The sequence below is a fragment of the Phocoena phocoena genome, chromosome 10 (assembly GCF_963924675.1).
Source record: "Phocoena phocoena chromosome 10, mPhoPho1.1, whole genome shotgun sequence".
NCBI classification, from domain to species: domain Eukaryota; kingdom Metazoa; phylum Chordata; class Mammalia; order Artiodactyla; family Phocoenidae; genus Phocoena; species Phocoena phocoena.
The window spans coordinates 86,218,535-86,234,417 of NC_089228.1; positions in this window are offsets into that span (position 1 = coordinate 86,218,535).

Sequence of the window (15,883 nt, forward strand, 5' to 3'; positions counted from 1 at the left end):
GAAGGACATCATTATTGCTCTCATCACTTAGAAAATTCCAAAAGTTTTAGAGCTCTGTGCCAGGAGTGGGGAAGAAGGCCAAATATGTATTTCTTATTATAAATTATAAAATCACAGCGAGGATATTGTAAATGATAATGCATATTAATGGTACCTTTCAAGGATCTCTTTCTAAAAAGGGGAACCCGTATTAGAATTGTGGGCCTCTGTGGAATACTTAGAAACCATTGACAAAGTTTTGATTTCTCTTAGGTCATTATATCACAGGCTGGAGTCATGGGCATAATAGGTCATGCCCAGAAAATGGTAATTGATGAAGCACTTCCGGCTTGGGAGGAGATAATAACTGCTCTGCTGGTCTAGAAGCAGTTAAAATGTTAGAAAAAAACCCAGTAGTTTGACATTATATTTCTTAAATAACTGGCTCTTTGATTTCTACATTGCTTTTCTCTTTTATAGGCACAGCCAAAGAGGAGGGTTCAGAGTTCTCTCTTGGGTCCTTTCTTATTTATCTAGTTGGTTGGAGAACATGAGAAAGGGAAGAGAAAGTACACTATAAGTTGGCTGAGGACACCAGCCCTCTGAAGGATAGGATTAGCATTTAATTAGAGGTTAGAAACAAATAGAGCTAAGTTCAGTTCCTGCCAAGTTTATCTTATTCGTATGGGGAGGATCAGCAAGATCTTTACAAAACGAAGTTCAAAAATACTCAGAAAAGACGGAGAGGTTGAACTGTTCACCATTTTAGAAAAGCAAATGTGAGTTTATGTTGGAAGGTACTTTAGCAGGAAAGCAGAATATAGGCAGCTGTTATCTAGTTCTGCTTATAATTATTGGTCACACCTGGATTCAGGGCTGGTTTCTATAAGAGATTCTACAACTGTGAAGTCCAAAAGAATTTGGAGTATTCAGAGAAAGTCAAGAGTGCTTTAATGTTGGATGATAATACCATCAGTAAGGGCAAAAGAAGTCACAATTTTTGGTCTGGAAAAGAAGCTAAGCATTAAATGAACAAATCTTCAAATGTAGGATAGAAACTTGACTTACTCCACTCCTCCTAATGACAGTAGAATTATAGAATCATATTTGAATGGACCCCTGGGACCTGTTATCTAACCTGTTACTTTATGTACGTATCTCACACATAACCTCCTTTATCCAAATATGGTTTCAGAGATTAGGATGTGGATATCTTTGCGGGGGGGGGGGGCATTTTCTAGCCTACAATAAATACCATCATGTTCAACCTCTTTTTCTACAAAGAAAGAAAAAGAAGCCCTGAGAAAGTAAATCAGTCTCCAGAAATGGTTTTATATTTTTTGAATGAATAGCTGGAGCAAGAAGACTAATTCCAGCCCCTACTGTAGTGGAAGGAAGGGACTCTAATACCTTGCCCATGATTTATACAGTTGATATAGGGAGGCAGTAAATATAGCATGTTATAATGATCTTTATTTATTTTGCTACATTTGAATTCTTTTTCTAATCTGTTCATTTATATCAGGTTTTATCAACATTGGTACTATTGATATTTGGAATGGATAATTCTTTCCTGGTTGATGGGGGCAGAGGTGGGGCTGTCCTCTACATCCTGTAGACGTTTATCAGCATCTCTGGCCTCTACCCACTAGATGTCAGTAACACCACTTCACCCCTTTCCTCCCTTCCCCCTAGTAATGAAAACAAAAAATGTCTCCAGACATTACCAGATATCTTTGGGAGGGGGTGCAAAATCAGCACCAGTTGATAAACTACTGACTTCTCTGGAAACATTAGGATTCAGGGTTTGTTTATTTTAAATTTTAACCTTATCATCTCCCTATTTGATCAATATCATTCTCACAGCCAAATGTTTAAATGTAATAATGTTAGTAAAAGGACAGCACTGTAGTAAAAGCACTGCAGATCACCATTACCCTCTTCTTGATGGACCTCAAATCTACCTTTGGAGCCAACTCTCTAGCACCTATCAATGTCATCATCTAGCTTGTTCTTTGTTTATAAGAGTTTTTAAAGAGTGTTTGTCAAATGCCTTGCTGAAATCCAGATCCTAAGTCTGACACATTTTAATGATAATTCTTTAAACAAAAGGATTAGAATGAGTTTGCCTAATCTTTGGCCTCTTCTGGCACCTAGTGATTATGGTTTTCTTTCTGAAGAGCTCACAAATAATCCTCTTATTCATCTGTTCTAGGGTCCTTTGGTGCTTAACTTTGAACTCACTAGTTTATGTTTGTGGAATCAGCCTTTCTCCCTTCAAAATATTTGTCCATTTGCATTCTTTTGGTATTTGATACTTTAACGCATAATTCTTAAAGTATTTGGAACCATAAATACAAGGTTATTTCTATAATTTCTCTTAATACCTGAATATATGTCTCTATCTCTCTGTATCTCTAGATCTACAACTATATCTATGTGGGAGACTTTAACATCTTTGAATCAGCAAAAGGCTTTCTTAGAATCTCTTCTCTGATTGAAACCTTGCCTCTGGGTGCCAGAATTACATATCCAACTGTCAATTTGGTATCTTCACTTGGATGTCTCAAACATAATTCAAACTATCTTGAACTTATGAGTTCCAGCCCCAGCTGGGGGTCTTCACTGTTTCTTAGCTTGTTGAAGGGCACCACCATCTGGTCAGTTCTGCAAACTGGGACACTAGAAAGTAGTCATATGGATACCTTCTTACTCCATATCTAATCCATCAAAAAATTCAGTGGATTATACCTTCTTTTTTTTTTTGCGGTACGTGGGCCTCTCACTGTTGTGGCCTCTACCGTTACGGAGCACAGGCTCCGGATGCGCAGGCTCAGCGGCCATAGCTCACGGGCCCAGGCGCTCCGTGGCATGCGGGATCTTACAGGACCGGGCCACGAAGCCGTGTCGCCTGCATCAGCAGGCTGACTCTCAACCACTGCGCCACCAGGGAAGACTGGAGTATACCTTCTAAAAATACTTCTCGCGTTTTCCCCTTTTTGTTAATTCCGTTTCTCCCACACCAGTTCAAAATACATCGTTTCTCCCCTGGCCTAATGCAGTATTTCCTAATGGGGCACCACGAGTCTAATCCTGATAAGCATGGTGGTCTTTTTGAGAGAGAAATCTTATTATACCATCCCATCAACAAATGCCCTTTGTTCTGGGATAAAATCTCGACCATGGCTTAGAAAGTGAAGTCTGGGGGGCCCTGCCTACCTCTGCAGCTATACTGCACTCTGCCTTCTTCTTTACAGCACTTGAGCAGGCACGCCTTGCTTCCCTATTAAGAGGCTCCTGCATTCATAATTCGTCTGCCAGGCAGGCTCTTCTCTGCCATGCTGTTTTCCTAATTTAACACCCATGCATCTTCAGATCCCAGCTCAGTCATCTGTTCCTAAGGAGGCCTTCCCCAACCACTTTCTCACACAATCCTTTGTTCCTCTAAATCAAATCTTCCTAATATATGCTGTCATGGCCCTGTAAGCTTCTTCTTCATCACACTTTGGAAATATAATTTTACATTTGTTTGGGTGACAATTGAATTAACACGTCTCCTACACTAAATTGGTAAACTTTTTGAGGAAACAGATGCCACCTGGTTTTGCTCACTTAGACCCTTGTCACATTTTTATTTCTGTACCATGTTTATGTCACTTTTGTACCTCTTGCAAAATACCAAGCATATTGCATGAGCCTAGTATTTTATTTGATGAATCAGTGAAGGAATGGATGAATATTAGGCCCTGTTTCTTTGTAGCATGTTTGTTCTACCCTTTTAAAATGAAAGATGCATTTTTTCAAAAGAGAAGAAGGAATGAAATCTGAGCTGATTTTGCTTCCTCTGGTCCAATTAATATAAAACCATCTGTACAGTGAAGGAAATTATCAACAAAATGAAAAGCAACCCACTGAATGGGAGAAGATATTTGCAAATTATATGTCTGATAAGGCATTAATATATAAAGTATATAAAGGACTCATACAACTCAGTATAAACAAACAAACAAACAACCTGATTAAAAAATGGGCAAAGGAACTCCATTGCTTGCCTACCATGTTATTGAAATTTGTCTTACCTCATCTTCCTAGCAGAAACTGGGAAGTTTTGCTTCCTTATTTTTACTCTATGAATGAAGCTGTCACTTCTCTCCTTTATGCCTAAGCAGATCCTACCATACTTCATGAACTCACTTAGGAAAGTCCTGTCTTTGACTTGTAGCTCCAGACCATACTTTCTCTACTGCTATGAATTCCTATGGTACGTATTTTCTAGATTATTAAGCGACAATGCCTTTTTTAAAAATAATTTTTTTATTTTGAAAAAAATTGTTAGATTTATGTTCAGTTGTAAGAAATAATACAGAGAGATCCCTTGTAACCTTCACCTAGTTTCCTCCAGTGATAACATCTTGCATTACTATGGTATAATAGCACAACCAGGAAATTGACACTGGTATAATCCATCCATCTTAGATTTCACCAGTTGTACCTGTCCTCCTGTGTGTATGTGTATTTAATTCTATTCATTTTCCCACATTTGTAGATTCATATGATCACCACCATGGTCAAGCTACAGAACAATTCCATCACCTCAAGAATCTCTCCTCTTGCTCTCTTACAGCCATCCTCATCTCCCCCTCTACCTGTCTCTAACTCCTGACAGCCACTAATCTGTTCTCATCTCTAATTTTTTCATTTCAAGAATGACATATAAATGGAATACTGTATGTAACCTTTTGAGTTTGGCTTTTTTTTTTCCACTCTCAATGAATTTCCCTTGAGATTCATTCAAGATTTTATGAGCATAAATAGTTTGTTCCTACTTACTGCTGAGTAGTATTCCATGGTACAGATGTACCATAGGTTTTTTTTCAGCTTTATTGAGATATAATTGATAAATAAAATTGTAATATATTTAAAGTATACAGTATAATGATTTGATATACATATACATTATGAAAATTCCCACAATCGAGTTAACACATCCATCACCTGACATATTTACCTTTTGTATTTTTTCACAATTTGTTTAATCATTCTCCTCTTGAAAAACATTTGGGTTTTCTCCAGTTTTTGACTATAATAAATTAAGCTGCTATTACATAAGTTTCTGTGTAAACAGAAGTTTTTATTTCTCTGGGATAGATGCCTAAGAATGCAACTGCTGGGTCATATGGTCACTGCATGTTTAGTATTTTTGTGTGTGTTTGTTTTTGTTTTCAAATTGAAATATAGTTGATTTACAATGTTCTGTTAGTTTCTGGTGTACAGCAAAGTGATTCAGATACATAAATCTGGATATATATATTCATTTGTCTATATACTGTATATTTAAACACAGTATATATACATTCTTTTTTAGATTCTTTTCCATTATAGGTTATTACAAGATATTGATTATAGTTCCCTGTGCTATATAGTAGGACACTGTTGTTTACATGCATGTTTAGTGTTTATAAGAAATTACCCAGATGTATTCCAGAATGGCTGTACAATTTTATAATCCTGTCACCAATGTATGAAAGATTGATTTTCTTTGCATCCTTGCCAGCACTTGGTGTTATCATGAGTTTCTATTTTAGCTGTTCTGGTGGGTATGTAGTGATATCCCATCATAGTCTTAATTTGTATTTCTTTAATGGCTGGCGATAGTGAACATGTTTTTCATGTGCTTACTAGCCATCTGTATCCTCTCTTCAGTAAAATATTTCTTTATCTCTTTTGTCCTTTTTCTAACCGGATTGCTTGTTTGTTTTGTTGTTGTTAAGTTTTGAGAGTCCTTTATATATTTTAAGTACTAGTCCCTTGTCTGATATGCAGTTTGCAAATATTTTCTCATCTTTTCATCCTTTTAACAGGATCTTTCACAGAACAAATATTTTTAAATTTTGATGAAGTCTAGTTAATTCAGTTTTTCTTTTATGAATATCATTGGTTGTGTCAAGTGTAAAAACTCTTTGCTTAACCCTAGGTCCTAAAGATTTGCTCATATGTATTTTCTAATACATTTTATAGTTATTGTTTCACATTTAAGTCTGTGATGATTTTGAGTTAATATTAGCATAAGGTTTGAGGTTTAGGTTGATATTCATTTTTTGCCTATGGATATCCAATTACTCCAGCACCATTTGTTGAAAAGACTATACTTTTTCCATTGAACTGCTTTTGCACCTTTGTCAAAAACCAGTTGAGCATAATTGTGTGGATCTATTTCTGAGTTCTCTATTCTATTCCATTGATCTATGTGATTATCTCTGTGTCAGTACCACACTCCCTTGATTACTGTAGCTATATACTAAGCCTTAACATTGGATAAAATGATTCGTCCTATTTTATTCCTCTTTTTCAAGATTATTTCAGCTATTCTAGCCTGTCTTTTCATATAAATTTTAGAATACTTGTCTATGTCTACAAAGTATGTTTCTGAGATTTAGATGGAAATTGCATTAAATCTATAGATCAATTTAGGAAGGGTTGACATCATTACTATGTTGGATCTTCCAATCTATGAACAATATTTCTCTCCTTTTATGTAGGCCTTCTTTGATTTCTTTCATCAGTATTTTGTAATTTTCTCCATATAGATCCTGTATTTGTTTTGTTAGGTTTATACCTAAGCATTTCATCTTCTTTGAAGAGATTTTAAATGACATTGTGTTTCTTTTTGTTTTTTTGTTTTTTGCTGTACGCGGACCTCTCACTGTTGTGGCCTTTCCCGTTGCAGAGCACAGGCTCTGGACGCGCAGGCTCAGCGGCCATGGCTCACAGGACTAGCCGCTCCGCAGCATGTGGGATCTTCCCGGACTGGGGCACGAACCCGTGTCCCCTGCATCGGCAGGTGGACTCTTAACCACTGAGCCACCAGGGAAGCCCCTGACATTGTGTTTTTAAATTTTGTTTTCTGTATGGTCGTTATAAGTGAATAGAAATGTAATTGATTTTTGTGTGTTGATCTTGTATCCTGTGACCTTGCTAACCCCATGTATTAGTTCTAGAGCTTTTTTGGGGGTATATCCCTTGTGATTTTCTATGTAGACAATCAAGACAATGCTTTTTTCTGTGTTTATGGGTTTTTTAATCAACTGGATTATGAAGGCCTTTGGGCACTGTATGTTTGTATGATGCACAAATAGTAGGGGCTTAATATGTATTTATGTATGAGAGGCCCACCAACGGTAGCATTGTGATCTGTGAATTTCAGTGATGTTAATAATATCTCACTTTTGTTTTTCTGTTTTTCCTTTTTCTTTTTCCTAAAAGAGCTAATTCACAATGCATTTATCTACATGCTGAAACTCCTGTTTTTCTTTGGAGTGCAGTGTACTTAATCTATTTAGAACAGTTCTAATTTATTTAGAACTTTAAGAGAACAGTGCCTTAGCACAGACTGAAGCTGGATTTAATTAACGTCTTTATGAAGTACTTGGATACTAACCTCTTTTAACTATCAGAGGAATGCCTATATATCTGATTCCATTTAGTCTTTAGCAGGTTCATAAAGTGCTGGAAACAGGATTTTTTGTTTTGTTTTTTTTGTGTAAGACAGGCAATAAGCTGTGCATTGGCTCTTTTTCTTAGTTCACTTGGCATTAATTGTCTTTCTATCCTTATGGCTTGGTTGAGGACTTTCATATAGTATTTTTTATTACTTGTGCCATGTTTTTGTACCTATAACATATTTTTCAAGCATGCACCATCATTCTACACAAGAAAACACCCTCCTTTTCCAGTCTTTACAAAAGATACTTAATACCTGGCAGAATGTTAAAATGAAAAGGAGAACAGATGTAAGTAAAGAAACTCTGTGGTTTAAAGTTAATAAACAAAGGAAGCAGTAGTAACAATCTCTTCAGAATACCTAGGACACCAGTTTGCAAATGATTAATAAAACTTAATAATATTATCTTCAACTTTATTAAAGCTTAATATTCTGCAAATATGTGTGATCAAAAGTTAATACCTACTTTTGTCAAAAGCAAGACTGGTGGCACTAGATGATAAAATCTGAAATGTTCTTATGGTTTGCTAAGATTCTATTAATGTAATTTATATATGTGAAGAAATGTAATAGAAAAGCCAGGAAGTCATAACCCAGAGATTGAGGGGGAGCAGAATATGCCACCCCAAAATATGCCACTTTGGCATGTGGATTATTTTGAGTTGAAGGCAATAAAGGCCCAGCAGAGTCAGGAAGAACTTTTTACCTTCCCCTTAACTGCCTAAAAATTTTTTTGTTTTTTAGATAGGGGACCTGTACCAAGAAGAGAGCTATTACCAGAAATAACTTTTTATATCAGGAAGACTTATCTGCATGGCAAGGCAAACATTTGTTTGCCAAGTATTTGCTCTTCTCATCTTCCTGTGAATTGTCTTCTTCCCCTTTGAAGCCCCAGACCCTTACCCCCTTCTCCTTCACTCAGGATGGCATATAAGCCTCAATTGCCTGAATGCCTTTGAGCCTCATGTCTTTATGGGGATCGTGTACCCACATAATTAAAGTGTTTTTCTTCTGTTAATCTCTTTTATGTCAATTTAATTATTAGGTCAGCAAAAGAAACTAGAAGGGAAAGCGGGAAAAAAATCTTCTGCCCCTACAAGATTGTGCTCCCTAAAATAAGCCCTTCTCCCTCCAAATAAGACCAAGTAATACTGACAGTTATTCAAATATCAGTCATTCAAGATAGAATGTAAGTCAATTCAATTTGACAAATGTATACTGAGTGCTTAGTGTATGACAGGATCTGTAGTATATACTGAAAGAGAAAGAGGTATAAGACACAACCCTTCCTCTAGGTGTGTTGATACCATGCTTTCCCATCAGATTGCCTGGGAAGAAAGAAAGCTTCAAGGCGTGGTATGCAAGTTCCAACAATTTGGAATATGCAATATCCAAACAACTGAAAACAACTAGGCTAAACAGAATCAGATATTCCTGAGATGAGCTGGCATTAATAATGAATGAAGGGAAGTTAAAATAATAATCACTGTAAATGTTGTGATTCTGATCATGAATCAGATTTGTAATATTGGGTTGGCCAAAAAGTTTGTTCGGGTTTTTCCACAAGATGTTACAGAAAAACCCGAACAAACCTTTTGGTCAGCTCAATACTTTTGAAACCTTTGTCATGAGCAACAGAATCAGTCAGCGTGAGATGAACTTGACAATGCAAGTAGCAGTTCTGTGTTAATTTCTGGATGTAATAAATGAGACAATTTTTTTCATATTATTAAGAGGTACTGTAATTGATATTTGGACAGATTTGAATCAGGTCGATCTTGGTATGACATTGTTGAAGTTTATTAAATTTGGACCTTTTAAGATTTGATAGATGAGACAACCAGAGCAAGCATATTCCATACCCCGTTTCCCAATTGGAGCCAAGTAAATATGTGCAGGTGAAACAGTTATTCATTCAATGGACAGAATCTTTGTGTGGTTGAACATCTCCTTTGAATTGAGAAACAAAGACAAGTAGGTCATAACTGATGCCTTCAAGAAGTCAGAACTCAGTAGAGCAGATAGATTGATGTATGAGGTGTCTGATTTCAGGTTAAACTCCTAGGTGTGATTTTTCAGAACACTGTGAAAGAACCTCCAATTATTGTTGACGTGAAATAAAGATAATTTCTATAGCACAGATGGGTTTATTTGGAATTAGCAGAGGATTGCAATTTGGGGTTTTCCATCATGGTGGTCCATGTACAAGTTTCCACATAGCAAGGGAAAAGGAAACTTTTATAAAGGGGAAAAGGAAGTTGGGAGGACTGTAGTAGCCAAAGAGTCCATGGCCTTTCATTGGCTGAGTCCTTGCCAGGAAAGAAGACTTTTTTCTTCCTATTGGGCTCTGCTGTCATCACAGCGTGTTAGAGTTCCCTTTTCTGGTTACCAGACTCTCTTTAATTGAGGTTTCAGTTTATTTATTTTTTACATTTCCCCCTCGCGATCAAGATCTTTCTCTAAAAGCCATCACTGATCAAGAGTCAGATTTTCTATTTTCAGCAGCTTTTTGTCCCTCAGTGTTGAGAAGGACCTTTTCTAGGTGTAGTGTTTCATGTCATAGGTAAAGTACAGATTACAAACTTATTGAGATCACACGTGAGTAACACAGGAATAGGAGGAAGAACTCTCAGGCACTTTTTATCTAAAGTCCATATGTTATTAAGATCATAGACATTGGCGATCATCTGATGTGTTATGTCATCACCAAGGGTTGGCAACAAACTTCCAACAGGCCTGGTCCAGGTATCTTGGGAAAGCTGTCTCATCAGATGCTGTTTGCTTCAATTCTGAGAAATCTTTACTTTTAGGTCATCAGATGATGTGAGGGTCCAGTCAGTGTTTGATGCTTTCTTTAGGTGTGTTATATGCATCCAAGAGTCTATTCCTTGGAGTTTGGTGGCATAAAGCTTGGTTAGAAGTACCTGATACGGGGCTTTCTGGTGAGATTAACGAGAGTTCTTTTGGAGATGTCTTTTCCAGTAGACAAAATCTCTAGGTTGCAAGGTGTGATGTTTAAGGTCTTTGTTTCATGAGAATGCACTGTAAAAATATTGCTCTACCAAAACACGGTTACTTTTATTAAAGGCAATTTTTATTTTAATAAAAACAATATTGGCAATATTCCTTTTTATCGGTAGTTGGTCAAAAGAAGCAGGAGCCAAGTGTATTGAGCATGCTGTGACTCTCTCAAAGGGTGAGAGTTTATGAGTTTCACAAGGGGTGGATCTGAGATTTGGAAGGACCAATCACAATGCTTTGGCCAGGGTATTTGGAGGACCTCTACAAATTTTTCCAGTTGAGTCTTAATAATGCTGTCATGTGTTCAATTAAATCAGAGGATGAGGGTGATAAGCACAGTGAAAGTGTTGTGAAACCAGCCAAACAGCACAGACTTTTTGAAGTACTTGTCCAGTAAATGAGGAGTTCCCCAGGTAGGCATAATCTTTTCCAAAAGGACTTTAGCCACAAAACAGGCAGCAGCCTGTCTTCAAGGGAAGGCTTCAGCTCACTATGAAAACATGCAGACCATGACTAAAACATATTTATATCCATGAGATAGAGGAAACTGTATGAAATCCATTTGTCAGACCTCAAATGGTCCATTAGGTAGTTTAAAATGTCTGAGAGAACAAACAGGCTTTCTTGGATTGTAGTTTGGACAAGTGGGACAAGTGAGTTAGGCACTTTTTATGGCCTTGTTAATGTTTCTGCACCAGTACTGACTTATGAATGTTGTAATTTTGTCAGTGACCAGTGGTTTAATGCATGTACAGTGGTGATGAGTGGGAGTTTTAGAGTCTTCTGTAGGACTGGGTTGTTATTTGGTCCAAAGCAAACTATTTTTATTGAACCAAAAATTGTTGAATTTTCAATCTTGTTTTTCCTTTTCTGAGGCCAATTGTTGGGCTTCCCTAGCCAGTTTTTCTAAGTTATTACTTGGGAAATCCCTTTGGACCGTGACAGATGTTTGGCTGCTGTTGGTCCCTTTAAGGCCATCATTCCTTGAGGAAATATCAGCAAGGTGGTTTCCTTTAGTTTGCAGAGAGTCAAGTTTTAGAATGCCTCAGACTCTTAATAACAGGTAAAGCAGCAGGCAAAAGTATTGCATCCAATAATTTCTGAATATAGGGGCCATTTAACATTTTTTTTCCACTGGAATTAAGGAATCCAAATTGCTTTCACAATATTCCAAAATCATGAATTACTTCAAAAGCATATCTACTATTAGTATAGATATTGTCAGTTTTGTCCTTGGCTAAAGTATAAGACCACGTAAGGGTGTATAATTCAGCCTGTTAGGCTGAAGTAGCCATAGGTAAAGATGCTGCTTCAACAACATCAAACAGAGTTGCAATAGCATACCCAGCACAATATTTGCCACTGCTACCTTTTAAATAAGACCCATCAGTGAACCTTGAGAAGTCAACATTACCCAAGGGAGCTTCTTGCAGATCATCAAGAGGAGTTAGGAGGTAGTCCATCAGTCATCAGTGTTAAGCGGTCGTGAAGGACTTTGTCCGTGATGGAGGGGAGAGGAGCAGCAGGGTTAAGGTTACTACAATGTAAAAGAGTTATGTGAGGAGCAGTTAACAAAAGGACTTGCTAGGAGGTGAGGCATCTGGCTAAGAAATGTTGAGTGTCAGGAGAATTCAGGAGAACCTCAACTTCATGAGGTATAAAAATGGCTATAGGGGTCCCCACAATGATTTTCTCAATAGTATTAACCCAAAAGGCAGTGGCCATAATGGCTGTAAGGCAAAGGGGGTATCCCAGTGCCACTGGGCCAGTTGCTGGTTCTAATACCCCATGAGTAGATGGGGTGCCCTTGTTTTTGGCTGAGTACCTCAAGGACATTCCCTTCCTTTTCATATACAAAAAGCAAAAAGGGAATCTGCTGAAGGGCAGGTGGATTTATCGAACTCTCTTTTCAGGCCTTGAAGGCTATGTCTTCTGGTTCTTCCTGTAAAATTGGGTCAGGATTGTTATTGTTTAGTAAAACATATAGAGGTTTGGCCATAAGAGATAAATTTAGAATCCAGTTTTGGTAATAACCAACTAGTCTGAGGAAACCTTGCAATTGGTACTTAGTCTTGGGTTTGGGGAAACTTAGGACACCGTGAAGTCTATCTGGATGTAGGTGTAGCCCTTATTCTGATATCAGATGCCCTAAGTATTGAACCTGGGTTTGGACAAACTGCAAGTTTTCTTTGGCAGCCTTACATTCCTTTAAGACTAAAAGCTTTAGCAAGTGGATGCTGCTTTCCTGTGAGGAGGCTTGAGAAGGAGAGCAAAGAAGCAAATCATCCACGTATTGCAGCAAAATAGAACCTCTAGGGGACTTTATGTTATCCAGATCGGCCATCAGGATTTGTGAAAAATAAGGACTCTCAGTAAAACCCTGAGGCATTATTGTCCAGGTGAATTGTTTTTCTTCCTGAGTGAAGGCAAAAAAGGTATTGGCTAGCTTCATTAGCTGGAATACTAAAGAATGCACTGCATAAATCAGTTACAGCAAATAATTTACTTTTGTGGGAATGGATGTTGGTAAGGTATGAAGGTTATGAAAAGCAGGGTGTTGAGGGATTACAATGTCATTTATTGCTGGGAGGTCCAGGACAAATCTCCAACCTTGGCCCTTAGATTTTCTTATGGGCAAAATTGGAGTCTTACAGGGGCTAGTACAGAGAGATAATGAGGCCTTGAGCCTTGTAATCTCTGTTACCGGTTTTATGCCTTGAAGGGCTTCTTTACTTATAGGGTATTGGTTAACGCTGGGAAGAGGATTTGAGGGATCTATTTGAATCTTGATGAGAGGTGTGCTGTGAATTTTGCCAGCATAAGTTGGTGATTTTACCCATAAGAAAGGTGGTAGCTGATTCAATAAGGACAAATGATCAGTGTTTCTAAAATCAGCTCTAGTACCCTCAGAAATGGAACAAATAAAAGATGTCAGAGGGTCATTTAATTCACCTTCTTGGGTACTTTTATGACTACTGTCAAATTCTACAATTATTTCCTTTTTTTGGGAGAAAGAAATTCTGGCATGATACTTCTCTAGGAAGTCTTGGCTTAATAAATGAGTAGGAGCTGAGGGACTAAGGAGAAAATGGTGTGTATCTCTCAAAGGGCCTAATCAAAAGGGAACAGGTTCAGAGATAGGAACCTCTTGAGGTTCATTGGAAATCCCCATTATTTGAACTGTTTTAGTCCTCTGAGGCAGGGGCTGATTTACAGCAGTGAGGTTGAGCACTGAGAGAGGCTCCAGCGTCACTTAGGACTGGAAGAGATTCATCCCCAATCTGGAGAAATGTTTCTCCAAGCTGATTAAGAGGGAGGATTGGGAAAACCTCCTGTAGTTCCTTGGAGCCCTGTCATTGAGAGCTGGGAGCAGTTGGAAGGCAGGTTAGAGGACTGAAGGGGTCTAAAAGTATTTACATTTGTAACAATCTCTTTTCCAATGTCCTGGATCTTTGCAAAAATAGCAGAAACTAGGAGGATTTTGGTTTCATTTAGGAGCCTTTATTTTCTGGAGGTGAAGATTAAGAATCTTTGCAGTCTTACTTTTAGGTGACTTAGCTAGATTGTGAGAGACCTGGTTTGCCAGATAAACTAAATCTGGAATGGACAGTTTCCAATTCTATCCTGGTCCTTTTTACTAGAAAGGAAAGATCCCAGTTCAGTCCATTAATAAATGTAGAGTTAAAAACTACCTGGCAGAATCAACGTCTGAAGGGAGACCAAGATTTTCTTTAAAAATAATCTGAAGTCGGGCTTCCCTGGTGGCGCAGCGGTTGGGAGTCCGCCTGCCGGTGCGGGGGACGCGGGTTCGTGCCCCGGTCTGGGAGGATCTCACATGCCGCGGAGCGGCTGGGCCCGTGAGCCATGGCCGCTGAGCCTGCGTATCCGGAGCCTGGGCTCCGCAACAGGAGAGGCCACAGCAGTGAGAGGCCCTCGTACTGCAAAAATAAATAAATAAATAATAATCTGAAGTCAATTGTAATAGTCATGAACAGTTTCATTAGAATTTTGTGGGCAAGGCTGAATTTTGTTCCAGTCAACAGACTTTGAAAAAGCCCTGGGAATTGCTCCATGAAGTTGCCTAGCAATTGCCTGAGCCTGATTACACAATAAGTTAGCGGGCTGGTCTCTCAGCTGTAATTCTAGAGATCTTTCAGGATTCTCCCAGGTAGTGGTTTTCACCCAGTGCTGGCCTGGCCTTCACTGAGAAGCATATAAACTAGCTGGTGTATGTCAGAGGAACCAGTTTGATAAGTGTAAATGGCTATGTTGAATTCCTCAGCAAATCTGTGAGAATCATCAATTACTTAGGGGAAAATCCTTGACTATGTCTTGCAGTTCAGCTTTAGTCCAAGGAATATAAGAAATTAAGGGTTTAGCTTCTGGATCCTTAGAAGGCTTCATTTTATAGGGACAGGTTCTGACAAGTTCAGAGGAAAAGAGAGTGGGGAGAGTTTCAGTGAAAAGGGGAAGTTTGTGTGTGGGAATTGAGGGTACAGAGGAGGTATAGGCAACACAGAAGGGAAGGAGGAAGAGGCCACTGGAGGTGGAGTTTGGTGTACAGGAGCCAAAGGAGAGAGATAAGATGGCGCAAAGAGACAGAGCCTGAGACAAAGTAGCCAGAGCAGAAGAGCCTGAGCTTCTGGGAGCCATTTTATCTTTCCTCAATTGTTTGTTTGCCTCAGTTAATCTTGAAATCTTATTTGGCAGGGACACAATTTTATACCGCTGATAATGTTGGGAGGGAGACCTCAAAATACCGATTGAAGTAATAAGCATTCCACTCAATTTTGGAAAATTTTGAGCTATTGTAGTCTAATTCAGTTTTAAGGAAATTAAGTTTGGGATTTCAAAACTTCCCTATAATGGCCATTGATATTCTAAATTGCCTTTGGTCAGGTCTGTTCATTTAGTTAGAAATGTGCCTGAGGAAGGACTGTGGTTTTTAAACATAAAATTGTCCAGAGCAGCTGTATGTGTGTGTGTGAAGATTTAGATAACCAGGGTCCCATTTCTCAGAGGTTTTTCTCTGGAGTAAAAGAACAATTTTCAAACAACTCAAACAGCTCAAGCAACTCAATTCAAACTGCTTGTAGGCTAATCCCAGCCAGTTCTAAGGAGACAGCTTGGTCCTGGAGGAGCCACACCAAAGCCTTTTTTAGCCAGTTTCCCAAGAATATCCCTTCCAGAGGAATAGGCTGAAGGCTGAAAAACTGGCAGCTTCAGAGATGCAACCTCTGTTTCTGAAAAAATGGGCTGAAGACATTTTCAGCCAGCTTTGATTAAAACAGTCTAATCTCAAAATCAGACCAAAGTGTCAATTGAGTATTCACATACAGAACAAGGCCTTACTCAGAAGGACAAAGCCTTTAAGCAGATCCG